Source organism: Castor canadensis, chromosome 9, assembly GCF_047511655.1.
Source record: "Castor canadensis chromosome 9, mCasCan1.hap1v2, whole genome shotgun sequence".
NCBI classification, from domain to species: Eukaryota; Metazoa; Chordata; class Mammalia; order Rodentia; family Castoridae; genus Castor; species Castor canadensis.
Genome location: NC_133394.1, coordinates 28,609,147 through 28,634,071, shown reverse-complemented (window position 1 = coordinate 28,634,071; position 24,925 = coordinate 28,609,147). Strand labels below are relative to the sequence as shown.

At 37.1% G+C, this 24,925-nt stretch overlaps 1 protein-coding gene and 1 non-coding gene across 4 annotated transcripts in view; both read left to right on the top strand.

Annotated features, from left to right (window-relative positions):
* Positions 1–24,925, top strand: part of Unc5c (unc-5 netrin receptor C) — a 358,852-nt gene that overhangs the window by 170,591 nt on the left and 163,336 nt on the right. The gene's annotated exons all lie outside the window — the stretch shown is intronic.
* On the top strand, positions 9,720–9,909 carry LOC141411076 (U2 spliceosomal RNA). Its single transcript, XR_012435932.1, has one exon. It is a non-coding gene; the product is annotated as a U2 spliceosomal RNA (small nuclear RNA).

Sequence of the window (24,925 nt, the reverse complement as noted above, 5' to 3'; positions counted from 1 at the left end):
TTGCTTGTAACACAGTGGAAGGGCAATTCAGACCTGTTCTTGAGATTCAGGAAAAGAATGACAGTTGGAGGTCAACTGGAGATTAGGTCTCATCTCTATTGATTGCCATTGAAACAACTCCTTTGCATTTAGGATTGCTTAACAGACTAAGATGAATCTTAGTCTGTTTTCTTTCACCTTCTAACCTTGAAGCCTAACATAGTTCAACAGTCATAGAGGAGTTAATGGGACTATGCTAACCTCCTCCTACATTCATAAAGAAAATCTTTATCTTTCATTCTCTAACCCATATTCTAAAAGGTAACTGTTTATATCCTATAAACTAGACATCCATTCACCTACTCACTAGCTACTTGTTCAGTGCTACCTGTGCCAGTCATGGTGCTAGAGTTGAGGTGCGGTAGGGAAGCAAATATTTAGAACATATTTGGGAGAACCAATATCCCAAATACTTGGGATATACGAATTCTGTTAATAAATCAACATGTGTCATAATGGCAGGCGAAGACAATGGCCACAGAGAAGGATCAAGTACTCTGTTTTTTTTTCCTTTTAGACTACATATCCTTACTCAATACATTGTGTAAATGCCACAATGTACCCCACCCATCACAACAATAAAGGAAAAAAATGGATAAAATTTTTAAAAAGAAGAAGAAGAAGAAGGATCAAGTAGTGAGTAGGAAGACAGCCTGGTCAGGCAGGATTCCTTGGACAAGTGTCGGTAGAGTTGGTTCCTGGATGATGAAGAGAGCTAAGTGTGTTCAAAATCACAAGGACAGTGTATCAACTTACAAAGAAATTCTTCGGCAGGTGCAAGAGGAATATCCAGAAAGTGAAAATGTTCTGAACAGAGTTAGTAAGGGAGAGAATGGTAGGAAATAGAGTGAAAGAGTGTCCGCTTATGTAGATCTAGGTATTCCAGGAGATGGTAAAATAAAGCCAGGCAGGAATTTTAAGAACTGTTGTGGCATGTGTTTATCTATGTTTTAAAAAGGTCCCTCTGGCTTTTGAGATCAGCTATGTTTAGGGGTTTGAAGTCTAAGCAGGGAGACCTGTGAGGACACCACTATGGAAGTACAAAAGATCACCACTGCTTTGACTCTTTTAGTGGCATAGAAGACTCCATAGGGAGTGGTGATTGGGGGTAGATTTGGTCTTGAGGAAATCAGCACTTACTTAATGCCACCTAAAGGGGCCCTGGCAGATTCTGCTATCTCCTCATCTTCCCATCCTATGATGATGTAACTGCCTGAGGATGTTCCTGGCCTGAGGAGTCTTTCTGACCCCAGAAATCTTCCTGACCAGGGCTGAATTCCAGGACCACGTTTTACACCAACTTTTCAGAACTCTAAATTGAACTCTTTGCATCCCCTGGGCGGGGACTATAGAATGATTTCTGGATACATTGCTTAGAAGCAAAGCAAGAAAAATCTCTCCTTTGTCTGCAAACCACCAAACACACATTAGCTGGAGCTTTATTTTAAGCTCTATATTTTATATGTTTCTATTTTAAGGTGCTTTAGATATAATTTTGAATGTGGAATAAATACTGATTTTAATAAAATTGTGCTACTACCCAGACAAGGCTAGAGAAACTGAAAATCAGGATGCTAAATCCCAGAAAATGTTAATGACTATTGCTCAATTTTATAGAATAACAACATAAAAGGAAGGATTAGAAATCTCTTTGGATTCAGTGTAATTCACTGAGCAACTCTTTGTTGTTTGGAAACTTCTTTCCCATATGTGGTAAGGAAGGAGAACAACAGCTGAAGTATCACAGAGACCATTAAATCTGCAACTTGTGTTGGTGGGTTCACCTAATTTTGATCTCAAATACATGGATGCCAAACACTTAGCAGCTGTTCTTCTAAATGTATTAAGCAATTTACTTTAGGTAATGTAGCCTATAAAATTTTAATTTTGGATTAAATAAGCCATATCTTTCAGCGTGCTTATCGCACCTTGATATTCAAAAAATGAAATATGGGTGTATTTAGTGAATTTCTTCTCAGGATGCTCCACTGGAGAAGGGTCAATAGTTTCCTGATGAAAGTAGTCAATAGTAATTCCTCTTAGAAAGCTCAAAGAAATTAGCATTAAACAACAGACTGGGTGTCTTGGGTTTCATACAAGTATGCAATAGGATTGTTACATGTTTTAGCAAATAGTTTTAGGGGGCATAGCATTTGAAGAGAAAATTGATAGAAAATAGTGTAATTGTCCAGGCTCTTGTTCTACTTCCAATTGTAATCTAGAATCCAGGAAGATAAATAGCTTGAAATCCCTACTAAAAGATGCAGAATGTGGTCTTTATAAATAAATTGTCAAAGGCTAGTGAGGGTTATTGCATTTTAATGTTATGATTTGGAAGAGAAGAGATGTTTTACTGGGTGAAAATTTGAATTAAACACCCATTTGATTTATAGCTTCTTTTTTTTTCATTTTTCTTTTATTATTCATATGTGATACAAGGCTTGGTTCATTTCTCCCCCCTGCCCCCACCCCCTCCCTTACCACCCACTCCACCCCCTCCCTCTCCCCCACCTCAATACCCAGCAGAAACTATTTTGCCCTTATTTCTAATTTTGTTGTAGAGAGAGTATAAGCAATAATAGGAAGGAACAAGGGTTTTTGCTGGTTGAGATAAAGATAGCTATACAGGGCATTGACTCACATTGATTTCCTGTGCGTGGGTGTTACCTTCTAGGTTAATTCTTTTTGATCTAACCTTTTTTCTAGTACCTGTTCCCCTTTTCCTATTGGCCTCAGTTGCTTTAAGGTATCTGCTTTAGTTTCTCTGCGTTAAGGGCAACAAATGCTAGCTAGTTTTTTAGGTGTCTTACCTATCCTCATCCCTTCCTTGTGTGCTCTCGCGATTTATAGCTTCTTAAGTGTTCTTTATGTTGGGTGCTGTGAGGTTTCTTAGCTTGTTTCCTTCTGTGAAAAACCTATTTGTTTATATAGGTATATATCTTTGTACTTTCCTAGTGCTTTGCACATGTTAACTCATACTCTACATAAAAATAGTTTGAAGTTAGTAATAAAGTTATCCCTATTTCTCAAATGAATAGGAACAGAGAGGTTACCTAACTTTCCCAAATTTGCACAGGCACTAAATGGGAAACTCAGACAATGTATGCAGATCCATAGACTTGGACTCTTAACCAACAAATTATGTAGCATTTTCCTTACTGTGCTTGTTGTTTCTTTGTTTGCTTTGAGATAGCCCAGGCAGTCCTGGAACTCTCTTTCATCCTGCCTCAACCTACTAAGTGCTGGTATTACAGGTATATACCAACATGTCTAACTTCCTTGTCCTTTACAGTAACCAAAGACCTTTGCCTTTTCCACCTATAACTCAATCCTATTTGATTTCACTCCCTTCCCCACAAAAAAGGTCTTAAGTGCTTTTATTTATGTCATATCATTATTTATTTCATATCAAAATAATTGTTCTATCTCATGCAAAATTGCTTTACAACACATTTCAAAGAAAAATGGATTTTCTCATCTTTTACATTTCTTTATTATTTTATCTCACTATTTCTGTTCAGATTTTACCTATGAAAAACATTATCAGACAGCATTATGGTGAAGGGTCTATTGTAGATGGGGAAAAGCTGCTTACCCAAAGCATTTCTGAAAACAGACAGGCTTTCAATCCATGTTTAAAGATATTTCCCATTTAAAAGAAGGAAATTGGTCATAAATATTGAGCCAAGAAAGTTTATCTGTTTCCTCTACAGCATTTTAATAAATAAAAAGTGAAAAGAAAATCAATACTTGCCTATTTTCTAATGCCAACTCTGGTTTATTTCGTTGTCTAATTAACATTTGCCATGCACTGTGGTGTCTCAGAGTTCGCAGAATTCACTGGCAGCCTGCAGCAATTCCACTGTTGTGAGTTTTGTTAGATTGCTTAAGCTAAGCTGTGTTAGACAAAGTGAGTCACAAAGACATCAAGGTCTATTCTAAGGTTCTAGAAGTCTCAGTTTCACAGATGGCATTTGTCCACTTAAGCATATCCAAAATTAACATTAGGGATTCTAAAAGTTCTAGCCAAAGTTCCTGTTATTGACTTAACACAGGTAATTTACTTTTTCTTACTCCTTTTTGCATGAAGAGTCAATACAAGTTTAGGAAATTATACCTTTTCTCCCTTTGTTCTTCTTTTTCAAGCTATAGTAGTACTCTTGCCATAATTTCACTTAATAGACCCATTTCTTATTTTCCTCAGGTTCTGCCCCACCTGGAAACTCCGTTTAGGCAATCAATTTACTGAATATGCATTAAGCTCCTACCTGGTGCAAGGCTGGACAGATAAGATGCATGATATTAGTTTGATAACAGAGACGGCAAGCCATAACCCAAGTTAGATTGGATTGAGCACTCTGGAGGCATGGAATGGGTATTCATGAATTACACTCAAGAAAGCAAGGAAAACCTCAAAAAGAAGGCAATATGAGGTTTGTGAGTTTAAGGATAGATGACATCTTCCACTTAGAGGATACATAAGAAAACGATGGATGAGGGTGCCTTGGAAACAATTACAGTCTCACCTGAGGATTTTGTTCATTCATTCAAATGGATATTTATTGAACAGTTGCTATGTTTTAGAAAGAAATCATTGTTTGCAATGATAAGAACATTGAGGAAGAAAATAGATCTGTTCTGGTGGAGCTTGAGTTCTAGTAAGTTAGAATTGGCAGTAAATAACACAGAAATAAGTGAATAAATTTTCATCAGTAGGTTAGAAGCTTACCTACTGATAGGTGCTTTGAGGAGGAAAACATGAGGCAGAGTAAGAGGAAATTAATGTGCTAATTGAGGGAAAAAGGATTGCAAATTTTGGTAAATTATATGAAGATTAAAAATGAGAATAAAAAGCCACGCATTAGCAGTCAAGGCCAACAATTTGGTTAAGGCCAAGAACTAAAGTCCTAGCTGATTAGAGTGGGTTAGGAAAATGTCAGAATAGGCTACAAAAGTAAATGTGAGCCATAGTAGAAAAGACTTTGATTATAAATTAGATGTGATCTGACTTTAATTCCAGAGATAAAATGAAAAGTTTTGCAGAAAGTTGATATTAGATTGCATTTTAGAAAAACAAGCAAAAGCATAAAGGATCCAACTAAGAGCTAGTAGGAAAGGACTAAGAGATGGAGCTTAGAAACTTAGAGAAGCAATTGACATGACTTGAAAATGGAATGGTCATGATGGGAAAGGGAGAGAAAAGACTTAAAATTGATTCCTAGGTTTCTAACTTTACTTACTTAAGAGGAAAGTTATATTTAATTGAGTATTTGAACTAAGGAATACAGCAAGAGTATCAGAATGGCTATCATCAGTTCATAACTTGTACAAATATAATCAATCATGTGAAGGCTTACACAAAAATCCTAAATGAATATTCTTGCCCACTGGTCACAAGTAGCAACATAGCGCCAAAATTCTACATTTTTCATTTCAGGACTCCTTATATAGCAACAGTGTTGCTTTCATGGAAAGTCCTGCTCTATGATCAGGCCAGAATATTTTGCCCTCTGTATAGCTACATAGATAACACATGACCTCCTGAAAACTGCCATCACTTGCCTTTTGCTTCCTCATCTATACATGAGGATCATCTTGCACTGATTGTGCGAGGATTATGAAGGCTATGGAAATGGGAGCCAAGTATTGGGCTGCACACAGAAGGCTCTTAACAAATATACAAGTTCAAGTTCTTTTTCAAAAAGGAGTGTTAATTAAGTGAATGGTAAATGGTAGATATTGTCCATGACAACAAAGAAAGAACATCAGACAAACTGTGTACTGATGTCAGCTCTAAATCACTCAAGCCATAAATTACTTGGCACATATGGATAACCCCGCTTAATGTTAGTGATCTTTGCTAACATTTGTTAATTTTTTATTACAAAAGCAGCTGTATCAAAATCCCATGCCTTTGAATTCTATTCCCAAGGATATGCCTCTTCTATTTATAATCGAGATTTCAGGTAAATAATTCTAAGAGAAAAGAGCAAATATTCTATAATTAATATCCCAGCTTGATTGCTTTAGAAATTCACCTGACTTAGTAATTAGAAAACAATTATTTCTGAAAGCTTCAGAGTATGTTGTTATAGGCATTTGAAACACGTGTAAAGACGCACATGGGGTGCCAAAGTCAGAATTTATATAAGCTGCCCGTCAACTTCTTGTCTTCAGCAAGATTAACCTTTAGAAAGGTGAGTTATAGCAGCTATTTTCTGTCTCAGTCATTCAGGCAACCTTATCAACCCTTTCAAACAAAGTGCTGGGGTTGATGGACCTCCAATAGGCAATCATTCTATGTAACTCTGTCCTTTTATGTTTCCTGTTGAAAGTCAGTGCTTGTAAATGGTGTTATTAAATGGTGTATTTTTAATGAGGTTTGACTATTTCATTTTCTAAGGGCTCCCTTCGTGGATCCTTAGAGGCACATTACCACACTGTTATAAGGCAGAGTAGAAATCTGCTCCTTGTTATCTGGGTCACATCAGAGTGTGTTGTATTAGAGTCCCTTAGTTATGGGCAAAATTCCTTTAAGAGCCAAAAACACAGTTTGTGGTATAGGAGCAAACTTTCTGTGTCCCCAGTAGGTACCAGGAAACTTTACAAAGAATAATGGGCCCCTCAGCAGAATAAGCAGGCACCCTCTGTATCACTTTGTATTGAGGAGCTGGTGACAGGACCACAAGCTGTCAGCAGTTCCCCCACACAAAATGCCCCAGAGTACTGAGATCAAATAAGATTGAATCACTAATGCAAAGAAGGTCCCAGAAGACCTGATGGAATAGCACCACTTTGTAAATGTTCTTCACTAAAGTTTCTAGATACCATTTCAATATACGCACAGATGACATATGCAATCAAGACTCAAATAAGCATCTGGCATTCCATGGTACAACACTATAGATGCTAGGTTTCCCTCCCCCCTGCCCAACAAGGGGGTAGCAAAGCAGAAAACAGGAGTCCAGCACACATTCAATTTGCCCCACTGCCTCTGGACCAGGCGATGTCTGTGACAACTATCAGATTGACTAAGTCAAAAGTTATGGTTTAAATAAAGCCATAGCTTTCCTTCTACAGAACATTTGCCTATTAAGAAAATGAATGACCACTTTGAACTGCATATTCTTTTGAATTACATACTCTTTTATACAACCCAGTGATTATTTTATTCATGTAATCATTCATGGAGTGCTTTGCTTCTGGTGACTTTGTCTTACTGTGATAAAATGTAAAACTGTATGCAGTAATTGCACAGTCACCCACAATGGGTGTGCAGTTTGCTACTTTTGCAACTCTTAAAGAATGAAAAGCACAAATCAGGCTGACAAACTTAAGTGAGCAAAGGAAGGCTAGCAGAACAAAACAGTAATTAGCTGAACATGAGTACAAATAAACCTTCCTTTTCTCAAAGTCTCTGGAGCACACCCTAACTTTGCTTGCAAATGCCAGCAACAGGAAACCAGGTTGTAAGTCATCCTGTGGCCAGGAATAGTCAACCTTTTCTTGGTAGCTCCTCGGTGAGGAAGAATGCTGTGAATATCAGAAATTGTGCATCCAGGATGGAAGCGAATACAATCTTTTCTCACTAGACGGTGCTAATAGAAATATAATGTGACCACAGATGACATTTAAATTTTCTAATATCTGCATTAAAATAACTAAAATTAATTTTAGGAATGTAATTCTATAAACCAGTACATCTAAAATATTATCACTCTAACCTGCATTCATTATTAAAATGTTATTCTAATTATTATTGGGTTTTGGTAGCACTGGGGGTTCTACCACTTGGGCCATGCCCCGTCCCTATTTTGTTTTAGTTATTTTTCAGAAGGTCTCTCATTTTTTACTCTGAGCTAGTTTTGACTGAGATACTCCTATCTATACCTCTGGCATAACTGGGACCACACATGTGAATCACCATGCATGATTTGTGGGTAGAGATCTAGGTCTTGTTAATTTTTGCCTGGGCTTGCCAGAGCCATGGTCCCCTCAATCTCGGCTTTCTGAGTAGCTGGGATTACTGGCATGGACCACATACCTGGCCTCACTAGTAAGATTAATGACATATTTACCTTTGATGTGCTAAGTCTTTGAAAGCTCATGTGCATTTTATATGACTTCTCAATTTAGAATTAGCCATATTTTCAGTGCTCAATAGACACATATGGCCAGAAGTTAATGTACTAGAATGTCTTGCTACAGAGTCAAGTTTTCTTGCTGAGAGAAAACTCCTTTCTAGCCCTAAAACTATGTCCAAGGTTCCCTTGCAGACAGCAACTAAACAGATGGCAAAATTATTCTGACAACCACAAAGTGATAGAGCAATCTTGGGAAAGGTCTTTTTTAAAATTAGACTTAAAAAAGCAGACTCATCCTGGCTTGCCATTTCAACTTGTTTTCTTTCTCTGGAATGCCTTTCTGATTTCTTGATGTTTTACCAAATACTCTAGTTGAAGCTTTTCATGTTGTTTGACTTTGTTTAGAACTGTGCAGTCTCTCACCCCTGTTAGAGTAGCCATCATTAGCAACACCACTAACAACAGGTGTTGGCGAGGATGCGGTGAAAAAGGAACCCTTTTACACTGCTAGTGGGAATGTAAACTAGTACAACCACTCTGGAAAAGAATTTGGAGGCTGGATCTACCATATGATCCAGCAATACCACTCTTGGGGATATACCCAAAAGAATGTGACACAGCTTACTCCAGAGGCACTTGAACACCCATGTTTATTGCAGCACTATTCACAATAGCCAAGTTATGGAAACAGCCAAGATGCCCCACAACTGAAGAATGGATTAAGAAAATGTGGTATTTTCTTAAATACACAATGGAAATTTATGCAGCCATGAAGAAGAATGAAATGTTAGCATTCACAAGTAAATGGATGGAACTGGAGAACATAATTCTGAGTGAGGTTAGCCTGGCCCAAAAGACCAAAAATTGTATGTTCTCCCTCATATGCGAACATTAGATCAAGAGCAAGTAGAACAAGGGGATTGGACTTCGATCACATGATAAAGCGAGAGTACACAAGGGAGGAGTGAGGACAGATAAAACACCCAAAAAACTAGATAGCATTTGTTGCCCTCAATGCAGAGAAACTAATGCAGATACTTTAAAGCAACTGAAGCCAATAGGAGAAGGGGACCAGGGACTTAAGAAAAGATTAGTTTGAGAAGAATTAATTTAGAAGGTAACACACATGCACAGGAAATCAATGTGAGTCAATGCCCTGTATAGCTATCCTTATCTCAACCCGCAAAAACCCTTGTTCCTTCCTATTATTGCTTATACTCTCTCTTCAACAAAATTAGAGATAAGGGCAGAATAGTTTCTGCCTGGAAGTGAGGGGGTAAGGGGGGAAAGGGAGGGGGTAGGAAGATAAGGGAGGGGGCAGGGGGAAGAAAAAGTAAATAAATAAAAGAACTGTGCAATCTAATTTGGAAACCCTACCTAGTCATATTGAACCACTGAGGACTACAAACATAGCTAATGTGACTGAGGAATTCTTCATTTTGCTTAATTTTTCTTATTGGAAACTGATACTCGATTCAGTTATTAAGAAACTTCTAAGTACATTTGAAATATTAGGACGGGGGATTTATCTCTTGACATATAAACTTTAAGAGAACCAAATCCAAATCAAGTTCTTCTAGTGAAAATTTAGCATCCATCACTTCTCGGCCTTTTGGCTAAGATCAAGTGTAGTATCTGTTCTTATCAGTTTAATATCTGATACATCCTCTATCTGAGGACAATATATTAAATGGATTTTTGGAACAGGGAGATGGAATAGGAGCTTGCTCCTCCACTCCACGCATCAACCTGGTATTGCAGTACCTCCAGGAACAGTGCACAGAAAAAAAAAAGAAGAAAGAAAATTTAGCATCCAAATTGAGATTGCTAAAAGTATAACTAAACTACACACTGAATTTCATAGGCTTGGTGCAAGAAGGATAATAAACATTTCATCAATAAATTTTCATGTCAAATATATTTATTATATAAATAAAGTGTCCTTAAACTTTGTACTTTTTCTTTTTTAATGTAATGATTTGAAAATTTTAAATCGAATGTGTTGTTTGAGTTATATTCGTATTAGACATACTGGCTTTGGTTCTTATTCTCCCCTGGGCTTTGGGAATGTCTCAAACACTTTTTTTGGAGAGTAATGACTGAGAGAAGAACATATTTCTAAAACCTATAAATCATAACTGGCTTACGGGTAGCCTCTTGAAAGAGTCAGTTTAATGAAGGGCATCCTAAATACAGTGCCATTTGAGCTAGCCTACCTTTCAATGTATTGCTATTTGAAATGTTTTTGCCTTTTTTGTTTCTAGGGTTACTTTTTTCATTTACATTTTTAAGTGAATTAGTAATTCTTACCAATGCCACAATAGGACCTGAAATGTAGCAGTAAGCCTATAATTTGCAAAGTGTTTTTGAAATTACTAGTTTCAAAAAAAGCATTATAAAACACCAGTTATTTTACTTAGATTCCATGGGTAGTGGGAATGAAGATAGACTTATTAGCTTATTGAATTTGCTCTTCTAAATATCTCAGTGTTCAACTAAGCTGCTCATTTATGATTATTATAATTTCATACATCACAGATAACTAGATTTAACGTTATTTTAGACGTCCAAATGTTTTTAAATCATGAAAGGGGTATTCATACACTGTGCTAGCAGGCTGTCAGCACACTAGAGTCTAATTCAGACTGTGTCTGGGTTACTTTCATAGCCTGCAATGCTCTGTGAAAGCATCTATTCACTGCACCATATCTGTCTTTCATCAGAAGGAATTTGTCAGACATTGCTAGGGAAAATAATGTAAAATAATTTTCCAAAGATACTATTTGCATTCCATAACTAACACAATCTGAAAACTTCCCCTTAGTAGCAGATCAATGCAAAAATAACTTTTTAAAACTCCTACTATGAGCTAAACATGGTAGATGATTCAATCCATTTCCTTGAGACAACTGAAATTTACAGGAATCATCCACACTAATCTATGTGAACAGTCTAAATAGCAAAACAAAGAAAAATAGTGGCAATATTTGCTAAGAAGTAATAATATTCCAAAATCTAGATATCAGCAGAAAAATGTTATGAATCTTAGTGCATTCCTGTTTTCTAGGAGTTACCAATAAGGTTTGAGAGAAGAGGTAATCACATTTTAGAGGATTAGGTACAGAATTTTGACATGTAGAATATTTTGAATATCCACATATGTGTCACCAAAGCATAGTGTTAGAAAGGACTGTAGAAGAAATAAGAAGACCTAGATTCTAGATCTGACCTACCTGACCATGGTATGATGTGGATATATGTTAGTAAGATTTCTGAGCCTTGATATCATTGTATGTTAAATGGGGATTCATAAACCCTGATCTCCTAGTAAAGATGAAATGGAGTATGTTCCTGAAAGGTTTTTATGAACTTCAAATGACAAGTCAAATGCCAAACATTAGTATAAATCTAGCTCCTTAAATTCCCTTTAAGGCGTATGATGCCCCTCGCCTTTCTTTAGCTGCCTGTAGAACTGATATTGTTGCAAACTACATTTGGGCAAAAATGGAAAGGTTTAGATGATATAAACTTCTATGGAAAGAAAAGTTAATGTTATTTCAAAATAACAGCCTCAGTGTTTAGCTCAGCTGTTTCAATGGGTCAAAAATTAGCTGAACAATCAAAAGATAAAATAGAAAGTTAGGCTTGATTATACTTCATCAGACCTCAAATAGTTGTAATCCTGAACCTCTACCTTAGAAAATTATTTTGCACTTAGGTTTGCAGCTTCCAGTTTATGTTAACAAAGTTCTTCCCAGTAAAAGAGTTCATTTGCATGGTGGCCAAGCATGAAAGCAGAGACTCAAATCTGCCTTTCCAAGAACAGAGTTTGTAGGTATTTATGGGGCAGAGAGCAGGATGATGTGTTAAGGTGTGGCAAAAAGGTGACTGGAGATGAAATAATCAGTATGCATGTATGTGCAATCAGACTTCAAGGCTGTTCATGGGACACATGTTAAGAAAACAGTGGCATTTTCATGATCTGCAGGTAGAGTTCCCAGCCTTCTCACTTTGAAAGGTCACCCATAATATACTTGTGCAGACCCAAATGAAGAGCCAGTTGTTTCAATACTGTTTTTCAGTTTGAAGTCCCTGAAAAATAACATAAGCAACCATTATCATCATAACCCAAATGTCTGTAATCTACAGCAGAGCTACTGGGAGACTGATAATATGTAACTCAGTTGCATGATCAAGTATGAAGGGAGAGCACAGGGGCTCAGTGAGAGAAGTGAAATGTCCAAAGGATTGACTCGTATATATGAGACTAGGCCAGCTGTGCTTATTGGCTGACAATTATCATAGTTAGGATTCTGTCCTCCCCTGGAATCTCGGAGACTGAAGGCTTAATTTTTGGATGGTTACATTCCTAAGAATGGCACTGCTGTCCTTGAAATATGCTTCCAAGTTGCAAAAGTCATACTTAAAGCCTCATGTCCTTCTTTTGGTAAATGCTCAGCAAATAATCGTGGCCCGTCAGGCAAGGGTTTGGTTTTATGAATATGCTGAGCAAAAGTTTGTGGTGGTTGTTTTTTGTGGAAGTATTGGGATTTGAACTCAGGGTCTCAAGCTTGCTAAGCAGGTATTCTACCATTTGAGCCACACTTCTACCTACTACCACCACCAGTCCCTAGTCCCTAAGCAGGAGTTCTGCAGCTGGGTGACACCCAGCCCAGTAATAACTTCTTGTTACATGTTGTGATGAACTTTATGACGAGGCTAGAATTTAATTTTTTTTTTATAGGACTGGTGTTTGAACTCAAGGCTTCATGCTTGCAAAGCAGGTGTTCTACTACTTGAAGCAAACCTCCAGTCCATTTTGCTCTGGTTATTTTTGAGATGGCGTTCTCTTAAACTGTTTGTCCAGACTGGCCTGGAGCAGCAATCCTCCCAATTGCCACCAAATAGCTAGAATTACAGGTGTGAGCCTCCAGCGCCTGGCTAGAATTTGGCAATTTACTAAAATAGGATATTTTGGAATGTGAAGTAATTTCTCAAGTCTTAGAGTCCAAAAAAGAGGTGGGGATTTTAATTGTGTTATTTTTGTTATTGTTGGATGAACAAGGCAGAGTTCCTCAAGAAGTTTAGGATGGAAATAGTGTCTCATTTCTCAGAATAAATTTTATATGAAACATAATTTTAAGTTCATCAGGGCTTTCATCATAAAATATATTTTATTAATAGAAAACAATGCTTGCCCCAACTTCATTTCCTAAAATTTATATCCTTCTGTTTTTGAAAGGTAGGTCTAGGCCTTCGGAGACAGAACCAGATAGTGAATTGGCAGCACTTTTGCTCTGGGATATTTCACAAACTAAATTTAATTTCTCTTCAAATGAAAGAAAAAAATGTATTGTGTTATATCTTATAATTTGGATGAAAAAAATCTGCTTCTCAGGAAATTCTTTAGAGGGAAGAAATCCTGAGGGAAAAGATCAGTTGGTAGAGGGCAGCTAAACCCTGGATAACAAGGAGAATATTGCCTTATAGATGAATGGCTGTGCTCAGATCTCTAGAAACGATCAGTCATCCAGACATCCTGGGTCTTATTATTCTACTTGCTTTTATGTTGTTTATATTCACTAATCTTTCAAATGCACTGATATTTAGGGCAAGTCTAGTTTTAACTCCATGTATCTTAGAAATTTATTTCTCTGTTTGGAAGAATAAAGATCAATTGACATTTCAGCACATACTTGAGTGTTGAGAAGAACACTTTGGAATATGTATGAGCCATCAGAAATAGCATTATGAAATAAAATATTCAGATAGCGCTATTAAATAAAATCTTCAATGGTGGACTAATTGTAAGAGTAAAGTAATATACTATCTCTGTTAGAAAATTTTAAAAAATTGATTACTAAGCTGCTCGGGTTTATTTTGGTGTTATTGATATACCGTGCTTGATAAAGAATTTGAGAATGCTTCGAAAAATACCAAAACCTCAATGAATAAGAAAAATCATCCAGAAATATGGGAAGAAAGGAAAATCATTAAGGCGATGATGAGGATGAATTAATGACCAGGATGACATTATCGAGCAGGTACCCAGGCTAAGCACTGTTGTAAGTACTTTCTATGTAGAAATTCACTCAGTCCTCACTATAACTTTAGATAATAGAAATATCTCGAAGATGAACAGGAAATTACGCATATATACTCAATTACAGGGCCCATGTTTGAAATCTATCATTGGACCACTGAGCCTTGTCTGTGGTTCCTGCCTTCTCTGGACATCTCACACATGGAATTTCATACACTTTTCCCCGAGCACCACACATATGGTTTTAAGACTTTTACCAGTTAAGTCAGACCTGCAAACATAATGATAGTGTCAGTAGGAGTAGAGTTTGAATTCAGGGCTTTGTGCTTGCTAAGCAAGCACTCTACCACTTGAGCCATATCCCCACCTCTTTTTGCTTAAGTTATTTTTCATGTAGGGTCTTTCATTTTTACCCTGTCCAGCCTGGACCTTGATCCTCCTATTTACCCTCGCAAGTAGCTGGGATGGCAGGCATGAGCCACTACACCCACTGAAACTAATCTTAATAGGTTGCTAAAGAAAGATGTGAAAGTGTAGCAGTTTGTCATCCCAGTGTTTTTTCCAGATAATTTGCTTAGCATGGTTCCAATACTGATTACAGTTGTTTTCCTCAGAAAAGTGAAATTCAGAAAAAAAAGCCTTGTGGCTATCAACTCAAGCTGGGGCCCAAAGCTGCCTTGTCCTTTGAAGGAGACATGACCTGGTCTGATTTGAAGGGGAGCTGTGGGTGTGGCTCCATCAGAGAAGAGAAGCTGTATTTCCCTGAGCATCTCATATTTTTTTTTTTTTTGTAACAAGACAGTGAAGTTCCCATAGCATTGTTTCAAGAGGAGCATTATAGCACAGAAATTCTCTCTCTCTCTCTCTCTCTCTCTAACTTAGAACAAGAGAAGCAAGTTTTCTTTTATATAGCACATATTAATCATTATCAAAACACACAGCTGTTGGATTAAGTTGGATACAAATTTACATACCGTTTGATATTGCCACTTAAAATGAAGTATTGTCACTGAGGCAACAATATGAAAGGATGTCATTTTAAATGACCTTTGAGTCGTAAAAGTTCCTCTTGTTTTACCGAATAATTAATTTGATGTTCAATGAATGTCCCACTGCCCAAAGACTTCTGTAATCCTGAGATGCCACATTTTCTCTTCCCAGATACTTGATTTAATGGTGCCTCTGCCAGTGGATCACTCACAAACGATAGCACAGCCAAACAAGAACAGCACGATTTGTGTCTGGTTTCTGTCATGGTAAACCTGTGGTGCCAGCTGTCTGCCAGAAACTCTCCCTAAAAACTCAAATACAGCGGACAATAATCAGTTCATTAAACAATGAAACAGCCAAGGAGAACCATTACAGTGATTGAAAACACTTGCTGGGGCAAGCATTTCCCTGGCCCAGTCCACCAGCTGGCAGAGATGTAGTTGAGCAAGACTTTCCCTGTGTGTATAACCCCAAGGGTGACATTCTTATATGCTACAGTGTGAATGGTGCCCCCTAGAGTTGTGTAATATGATATCTCTGCATTTTGTACAGTCCACAGCTTTTACTCTTTTCACAGTATCTTTTTATTAAACACATGTTTGTGGCCCTAGTTGCCTATAAACTTCTTCAGAAAGTTTTATTTCCTTTATTTTCATTTTCCCAAGGCCTAGAGAATCTATTGACATAGGAAGAGTGTTTTTTTACCTTGTTCATTGATTCAAATAAAGGTATGAATAAATTTTGCAAAGTCAAACATTTTAGTTTTAAATTTAAAAAAGTAAGAACTTCCAAAAAATCCCATTCATATTGGTTGGTCAGCTCAGCTATTAATATTGTAGTAGTTGGAAATTTTCTGTATTCAGGTAAAAGTCCAAATCAAACAGAATAAAGTCAAAAGAGGAAAAAAAAATGAATCTACCAGTTCATATAACAGAAAATTCCATAAGTGGCTTCAGTCACAGTCAGATCCATTGACCTAAATGGTGACCTGAACACATTCCCACTACATCTCTACCTTTGTCTTTCTCTATATTGCTTCACACAAACTTTTTCTTTTCATCTCACATCAATATGACCCCTCACACACCATACTAACAGCCAGTCCTCTCAGCAATAATCTTTTTTCCATTACAACAAAATCCCAGATTTTACCTTAACTATACCACCTTGGGTCATGTGCTCATTCTGAACCAATAATTGTGGTCAGAGGGTTGGAAGTCGGTGGGGCGGGAGGGAAGGAAGTGGGAATATGAGCCACATGGCCTGAGAGTGTGAGATGTTTCTGTTACAAAACAAGAACAGTTGATGGGAAAAGAAAACAAAATACACATCTCCACTATATTACACAGGTGGTAAACTATTAGAGAGCTCAGAGAAGATGTGTGTCTTAACCATGTAGGTCTCTGACATTGAATCCAGAATGTTCTTTTTTCCTTACCTCTTATTCATTCCTGACTGGATCAATGTGTATGTAATTAGTGATAAGAGAATATTTGTTCATTTCTTTATTTTAGACAAATAGCATAGTCCTCTGAGAGTACTGAGCAACCGGAGGCAGTGAACAGATAAATCAATGTTGAGAATTTTTGAGTCTCTGGTTTACTGAAAGTCAGCTTGACTTGCCAATTATGAGAAATGGTAGCTTGATTTTCTTGACAAATATAACAGGTAGAGAACTCCCTGAACGACTGGCAGTGATTTCAACAGAAACAACCAAATTCGAATGACTGCTTTGTTTCTCTGCGATCCTGACTGTTGAAAGGAATTTGTTTGCTTTGAATTGGATGTGGTTCTGGTTTGGTGAGAGTGAAGTGTCACTTTGGCCTGAGGGACTGTGTGTGTTTTAGAGAGTTATAGGCATTCCATCTGCCAGCAGCCCACACTGCCTAGGAGACATTTTCATAAATACTGGAAGATTCTTTGTCCACATCTGTTGATGACCACATTGTACTTAGCTTTGTTTACTTTGTAATTCAGTTTTTGTGGCAGTCCATCTTGAAGGTACAAAAAGGATAATGATTTCACAAGAACTTGAGTTGAACCCAAGTAGAGGAAGAGGGAGTTAACAGACCTGCCCTGAAATCAACCTGCTTATTTAAGTAGATTTGAAGAAAAGCAGAGCATGAAAGCAACAAATCAGCCTGCCTTATCTAAGAGGAATGGATAAAATAGTCCCTGCAGAGGAAACATGTAACCAAAGCCTGTGCTTTATCACATCTTCATGAAACCTTGAAATAGCTCTATGAATTTAGATTGTTTCCGAAAGACATGTGAGCCATGCTGTCTTCTCCTGCCCCACTGTGAACCTTGAAATCAATCCATCGCTCTCCCAAACTTTGGGGAAATGATATGCCGCTAATGTCAAAGAAGTAGCTGCACTCACAGAATATGTTTTCACTCTCGAGTTTACTGAGGTGGAAGACAGAAAGGATATGCCTTCCTGAAAATAACTGCATACGCTCAAAGGACCTGTACTTTGCAGACCTGAGTGCATTTCTGATAGAATAGCTCCTTGACGTGAGAAAGCTGTGTTTTTCTTCCTTTCCACAAATCATTGGCCTCCTTTGTATTTGCAAAGATGGTTAACTCCTATTTCTTTTATGAAGGTTTCGTACAGAAACTATTCAAAAAAATTCACGTGCCCCATGTTACCACAATTCGCCCTCCTGTGCCTCAGTTTACGTTAGGTCTTAATGATTGCTTTAGAGATATTCTGAAGAAATACATTATGGATGGGTGAAATGCAAGTTAGGACTTGTAGCTCATGAGTGGCAGGGAAAGATGGTTAAATTGCTCTAGTTAACTTGAAATCTTATCCTTCTCCTTTTACAAATTGTCTGTTTGTTATTCTTTTTTGACAATAATTTTAACAGCACTAATACCTTACAATGTGGAGCAGTAAACAATTTTCAGATTGATTATACACATTCTATGTCACTTATGCTTATTTGCTCCTCTATTCATTATGAACAATGATTTGCTACATCTTTTTCTTACTTACAGAATAGCTTTAACAGAAAAGCAGTTTTCACAAAAATGTCAGTTGAATTAGAAGGAAATGCAAAAAACAAAACAAAACAAAACAAAACCAGAAAACCTCCAGTAAGAACATATTATTGTGATCTCTAAAGATACCAGCAAATAAAGTACACAGAAGCGAAGGAGGTAACTCAGTGTTAAGAGCACGTGCTTAGCATATGCAAGGCCTGGGTCCAATCTTCAGCACAAATTTAAAAATAAATATAGCACTTAAGTGTATACTTAAGTATTGAAAATGTACCATATGTTTATTTCTCATTTTGACCTACAACTAATAAATAGACTTTTGTATCTCCATGAGAAACTCCCAGAGCTGAAACTTGGTTACTTCTCTAAGTCTATATGTTCAGGGATGGTCAAAGGAAATTTCTGCCATTTATTAACTATGTAAACTGCGGCACAGTCAGACAATTGATTTCCTTGTGCCAGAGTTTTCATGTTCAGAACGGAGATGGTGATATTACTTGTGATGCTATTGTGAGAATTAAATGGTGGGATGTGTCTAAAATCCTTAGCGGGTACCTGGCATTTGGTGTTTCATAAGCATTTGTTACTTTTTTAGAATTGTTTGGAGATTGCTGCTAAACAGAGTGTAAGAGAATTGTCTTCTTAAATAAATTCTCAGGTTATGGAAGGCAATGTCCTGTGTAAAGCAGTCAAGTTTACAAAGTCAAAAATATCTCAATTTATTTCCTTACTCTTTCATTAAACACATGGATAGGCTTGAGAAAAGCTTTCAAAATCCCAATTTTCATCTATGGAAAACAGAGCTTTAAAAAAGGGTGCATCCCACAGGCTTGCAGGAAAATGAGCATATGATTCTATTAAATGACATAGAAATGCTTCTTCATGCTGGGTGTGCTAGCATGCTTCTATAATCCCAGCACCTGGTAGGCTGAGTCAGAATGGTCTCAAGTTTGATGCCAGACTAGGCTACATAATAAGACCCTGTTTTTAAAAAAGCAAATCAAAAAATGTATTCATAAGCTACCCCGGCCTCTTCTGGAAACAGTACAGGTAACAATTCTCAAACTAAGAAAGCACATCTCTGGTTTTAAGCAAGTGGTAGAGGTGCTGTCATGAAATCTCATTCTTTGTTTTGACCTGTAGTTGACCACCTTTGATAACAAAAGAAGTCCTATGCATTTACATTTTTAAACAAGTAAAAACATTATTTTAGGTTTATTTGTAAAATGTGGAAATAAGTCCAATGCAATTGGCAATTTAGCAAGTTCTCACCTATCTCAAGAAAGAAATACTTCAGCAGTGCCACGTTTTAAAAATTAGTTCCTTATTTCCTTCAATCTTCACTTTTGCCTTCTCCTAAATAGGATAACACTATTAAAAATATTGCTTAATTTTGAAGTCCAATATGATTTCCAAAACAAACTTACTGCACTGTATGTTTTGGTGTAGAATTTAATTAGACTCCCCAGCACAACTACTTCCAAATAGTGTATCTTAAAAGTTTGAGGTCTTACTTACCTTGAAGTAAGACCAGAGTCCTTGGAACTTTTTGCTTATCTATAAACTTCTAAATATAACAATTTCACAGCTATTGAAGCACTTGTCATATTTCAAAATCTAGTCCATATCTGAAGCAACAAGAAGATGAAGATTTAGGTCTTGAAAGACTTTTTTATATTATAAAAATAGCTTATGTCTTTCAACGCCATGTAAAGATGGAGAACTGGTGACAAAGAATGCCCACAGGGGAACTTCGAATGAAAACTTTGAAGAAAACCACTTTCACCAAAGACTTCTCCAGATTTAATTAGTTATGGGGGTTAAAGGCAGGGAGAAAGGCCAGGAGCCTGAAGGAATAGTGGGAGAGAAGTGTCAAGGAGAAATGAGGCCTCACGTGGAGAAGGAAGTGTTGCTGCTTGAAGCTTTCATAATTTTGTGATGATGTCAAGCACTGTGATTTCCAGTGTCAGGGGAAGGGAAACTGAAACACTAACCAACCTCCCCTTTGCTGGAGGTGATCCATACCCTTACCAACTTTTTTCAGTGCATTGGGTATATTATCCTTCAAAACAATACAGTTTGGACTACTGTCCTTTTTCCATCAAAAACAATAAGATGTGGAGGTATTGATTCTTGCTCAACAAGCAGAATCAGTCCTTTTCTTACAGAGACATAAAATATGAATTTACTCAACACTGCAGGGAAACCCTGATTTTTAAAAAGGCAACATATATAGATCCAGAATTCAGCTTCCTAGACCTAAATATAACAATGAGATTAAAACCTTACACCTGTGGCTCACTTTTATAACCCTAGTTACTTGGGAAACTGAGATTAGGAGGATCATGGTTTGAGGCCAGCCAGGGCAGGAAGTACAAGAGATTTCCTATCAACCAATAGCTGGTCACCATGGCACAAGCCCATCATCTCAGCCACAGTCAGAATCTTAAAAAGTAGGATGTGGTGCACGCCAGCCTAGGAAAAAAGGAGATCCTATCTCCAAAATAATCAGAGCAAATATGACCGAGGTATGTATGGTTCAAGTTATAAAGTGTCTGCTCCCAAGCACGAAGCCCTGGGTTCAAATCTCAGTATTGTCAAAAACATGACATTAATAAGGGTTGTGATGTTTGTTTATTTTAAGACATATGCAAAGCCATAAATGTGTAGCATTGGATGATAGTCTATACTGAACATTGTAGGACAACAGTTGGCACATAGTAAGTTATGATAGCAACATCCTGCTTACAACTGATAGATTCAGAAAGCCAGAGAATTTACTGTAAAACAGTAGCCAATCACCAAAGAGATTGAAATTTCTACCCTAAAAATTCATTTGGAAACACAAGAGACCATGAATAGCCAAAGCAATACTCAGCAAAAAGAGCAATGCTGGAGGTATCACAATACCCGACTTCAAACTATATTACAAAGCAGTTGCAATAAAAACAGCATGGTACTGGCACAAAAACAGACATGAAGACCAGTGGAACAGAATAGAGGGCCTGGATATGAATCCACACAACTATACCCAACTTATTTTTGACAAAGGTGCTAAGAATATACAATGGAGAAAAGACAGGCTCTTCAACAAAAACTGCTGGGAAAACTGGTTAGCAGTCTGCAAAAAACTGAAACTAGATCCATGTATATCACCCTATACCAATATTAACTCAAAATGTATCAAGGATCTTAATATCAGACTCTAAACTCTAAAGTTGGTACAGAAAAGAGTAGGAAATACTCTGGCATTAATAGGTATAGGCAAGAACTTTCTCAATGGAACCCCAGCAGCTCAGCACTTAAGAGATAGCATAGATAAATGGGACTTCATAAAACTAAAAAGCTTCAGCTCAACAAAAGAAATGGTCTCTAAACTGAAGAGAACACCCACAGAGTGGGAGAAAATATTTGCCAGGCACACATCAGACAAAGGACTGATAACCAGAATATATAGGGAACTTAAAAAACTAAATTCTCCCAAAATCAATGAACCAATAAAGAAATGGGCAACTGAACTAAACATAGCTTTCTCAAAAAAAGAAATTCAAATGGCCAAAAATCACATGAAAAAATGCTCACCATCTCTAGCCTTAAAGGAAATGCAAATTAAAACCACACTAAAATTCCACCTCACCCCTGTTAGAATAGCCATCATTAGAAACATCACCAATAACAGTTGTTGGCGAGAATGTGGGGGGAAAAAAGGAACTCTTATACACTGCTGTTGGTGATGTAAACTAGTACAACCACTCTGGAAAAAAATTTGGAGACTTCTTAAAAATCTAAACATAGACCTGCCATTTGATCCACCAATACCACTCTTGAGGATACACCCAAAGGAATGGGACATAGATTACTCCAGAGGTACTTGTACACCCATGTTTATTGCAGCACTATTCACAATAGCCAAGTTATGGAAACAGCCAAGATGCCCCACTACTGACTAATGGATTAAGAAAATGTGGTATCTATACACAATGGAATTTTATGCAGCCATGAAGAAGAATGAAATGTTATCATTCTCAGGTAAATAGATGGAACTGGAGAACATCATCCTGAGCGAGGTTAGCCAGGCTCAGAAGATCAAAATTCATATGTTCTCCCTCATATGTGGACTTTAGATCAAGGGCAAACACAACAAGGGATAAGACTTTGATCACATGATAAGGCGATAGCACACAAGGGAGGTATGAGAATGGGTAGGTACCCCCCCTCCAAAAAAAGATAGCATTTGATGTCTTCAATGCAAAGGAACTAACGCAGAAACTTTAAAGCAACAGAGGCTAATAGGAGAAGGGGACTAGGAACTAGAGAAAAGGTTAGTTCGAGAAGAATCAATTTAGAAAGTAACACATATGTACATGGAAGCAAAACTAGGAGTCTCCCTGTATAGCTTACCTCAACTAGCAAAAACCCCTGGTCCTCCTTATTAATGTTTATACTCTCTCTTTAACAAAATTAGAGATAAGGGCAAAACAGTATCTGCTTGGAAGCGAGGGGGTGGGGGCAAGAGGAAGGGGGTGGGGAGAAGGGAGGGTGCGGGGGGGGGGGGCGGTTAGGAAGAGTAATGACCCAATCACTGTATGCACATATGAATAAAGGAAAAAAAAGAGTAGCCAAAGCATAAACATTTCAGCATGATCACATTTGTGTTTTTATGTTACTTATGTGTGTATCATACACATTTATACATATACTCGCATTTTTCTTGTAAAACTTTAGCTACTAAAGTATCTTAGTATTATATTTTAATAAAGGAGATATAACAGCGTAAAAAGCAACAGTTCATAGTGTAGTTCAAAATTGAGAAGACAGCAAATAAACTATCAGGTGAATTAGAAATTGTGACACACAAACTTCAGATTCCAGAGGATTTTCTATACCATGCTGACAAGACTGGATTTTTCTTGAGGAACCATAAGGTTTAACAGAGCAGGGAGAATCAAATCATGAGTTTAGGCAGGTGGCAAAGGACACCAGCTATGAAACTTTGAAAATGTTCTGGCCAAGCAATACCACTCCTGGGGATATACCCAAATGAATGCAACACAGGTTACTCCAGAGGCACCTGCACACCCATGTTTATTGCAGCGCTATTCACAATAGCCAAGTTATGGAAACAGCCAAGATGCCCTGCTGTTGATGAATGGATCAAGAAAATATGGTATTTATACACAATGGAATTCTACTCAGCCATGTAGAAGAATGGAAATCTTATCATTTGCAAGTGAATGAATGGAACTGGAGAACATCATTCTGAGTGAGGTTAGCCAGGCTCAGAAGACCAAAAATCGTATGTTCTCTCTCATATGCGGACTTTAGGTCAAGGGCAAATACAGCAATGTGGTTGGACTTTGGTCACATGATAAGGAGAGAGAGCACACAAGGAAGGTATGAGGATAGGTAAAAAACCCAAAAAACATGATAGCATTTGATGTCCTCAATGCAAAGGAACTAGTGCATAAACTTTAAAGTGACAGAGGCCAATAGGAGAAGGGGACCGGGAACTAGAGGAAAGGTCAGTTTGAGAAAAATCAACTTAGAATGTAACACATTTGTACATGGAAGCAATGCGAGGAGTCTCCCTGTATAACTATCCTTATCTCAACTAGCAAAAATGCTTTGTCTTTCTTATTATTGTTTATACTCTCTCTTCAACAAAATTAGAGATAAGAGGAGAACAGTTTCTGCCTGGAAGCAAGAGGGTAGATACGAATAAACAAAAAAAAAAAAAGAAAGAAAATGTTCTGGCCAAAGTGATGATGGAATTATCAGCAATCAGAAGCAGAGAAGAAGACATATTCAGGAATTATGCCAGGCAGTGAGGAGCCCTTATTGATTGCTTTTATGTTGGAAGCAAGGGAGAGGAAAGAGCCAAAGACAATCCTTAGATTTCTAGTTTGGGACAATCCGACAAAAGCCTCAGATTTCACAATATTGAAGTTTTCTTTGCTTAATGACTTTTTAAATTTTTATTTATTATTTATTTATGTGGAAGTACTGGGGTTTGAATTCAGAGCCTTGTACTAGGTAGGCAAGTGCTTTACCACTTGAGCCACACCTCTAGCCCTTTCTCATTTAGGTTATTTTTCAGATAAGTTCTTGTGTTTTTGCCCCAAGGACAATAATCCTCCCATCTCTGCTTTCTGCATAGCTGAGATTATAGGTGTGTACCACCACACCTAGCCCTATTCATGAATTTTAGTATGAATTTATAGACTACCATGTTTTTCATGTATATTATTAATAAATCATTTCACTAAATTACAGGAATAACATTTTTTACTCCCAGTTCATAAATAGGTTTCTAATTTGTATGGAAAATCTGTGATTAGAGCTTTTAATGGTTATTTCTTTTAAAACACATTTTAAACCATGTGATCTTATCATTAGTAACTATTTTTAGTACCTTAATTTTATGGATCAGTATTATACCACATAAACCAAGTACTCTTACTTTAACATATTCTCATTTTCTTTTCATTTTGTCCAGTATTATGAATTTCTTATTCTTAATTTGTTTTATCTCATTTACTCCTTTAGTGTTAGCCTAGCACTCTGATATCTGATATTACCTTCTCTTCCTATTAATTTCCAAATACCTTTTTAAACACACACACACACACACACACACTTTTTGTGAATAAAGAACATATTGTTGAAATTCCTTGAAGCTAGTTTATATGTACTAGAAGTTCTTTTGAAGTTTTTTGTTCTGTCATTTTGCATGTAGTTGAAAATTTCCATGATAGTTAAAAAT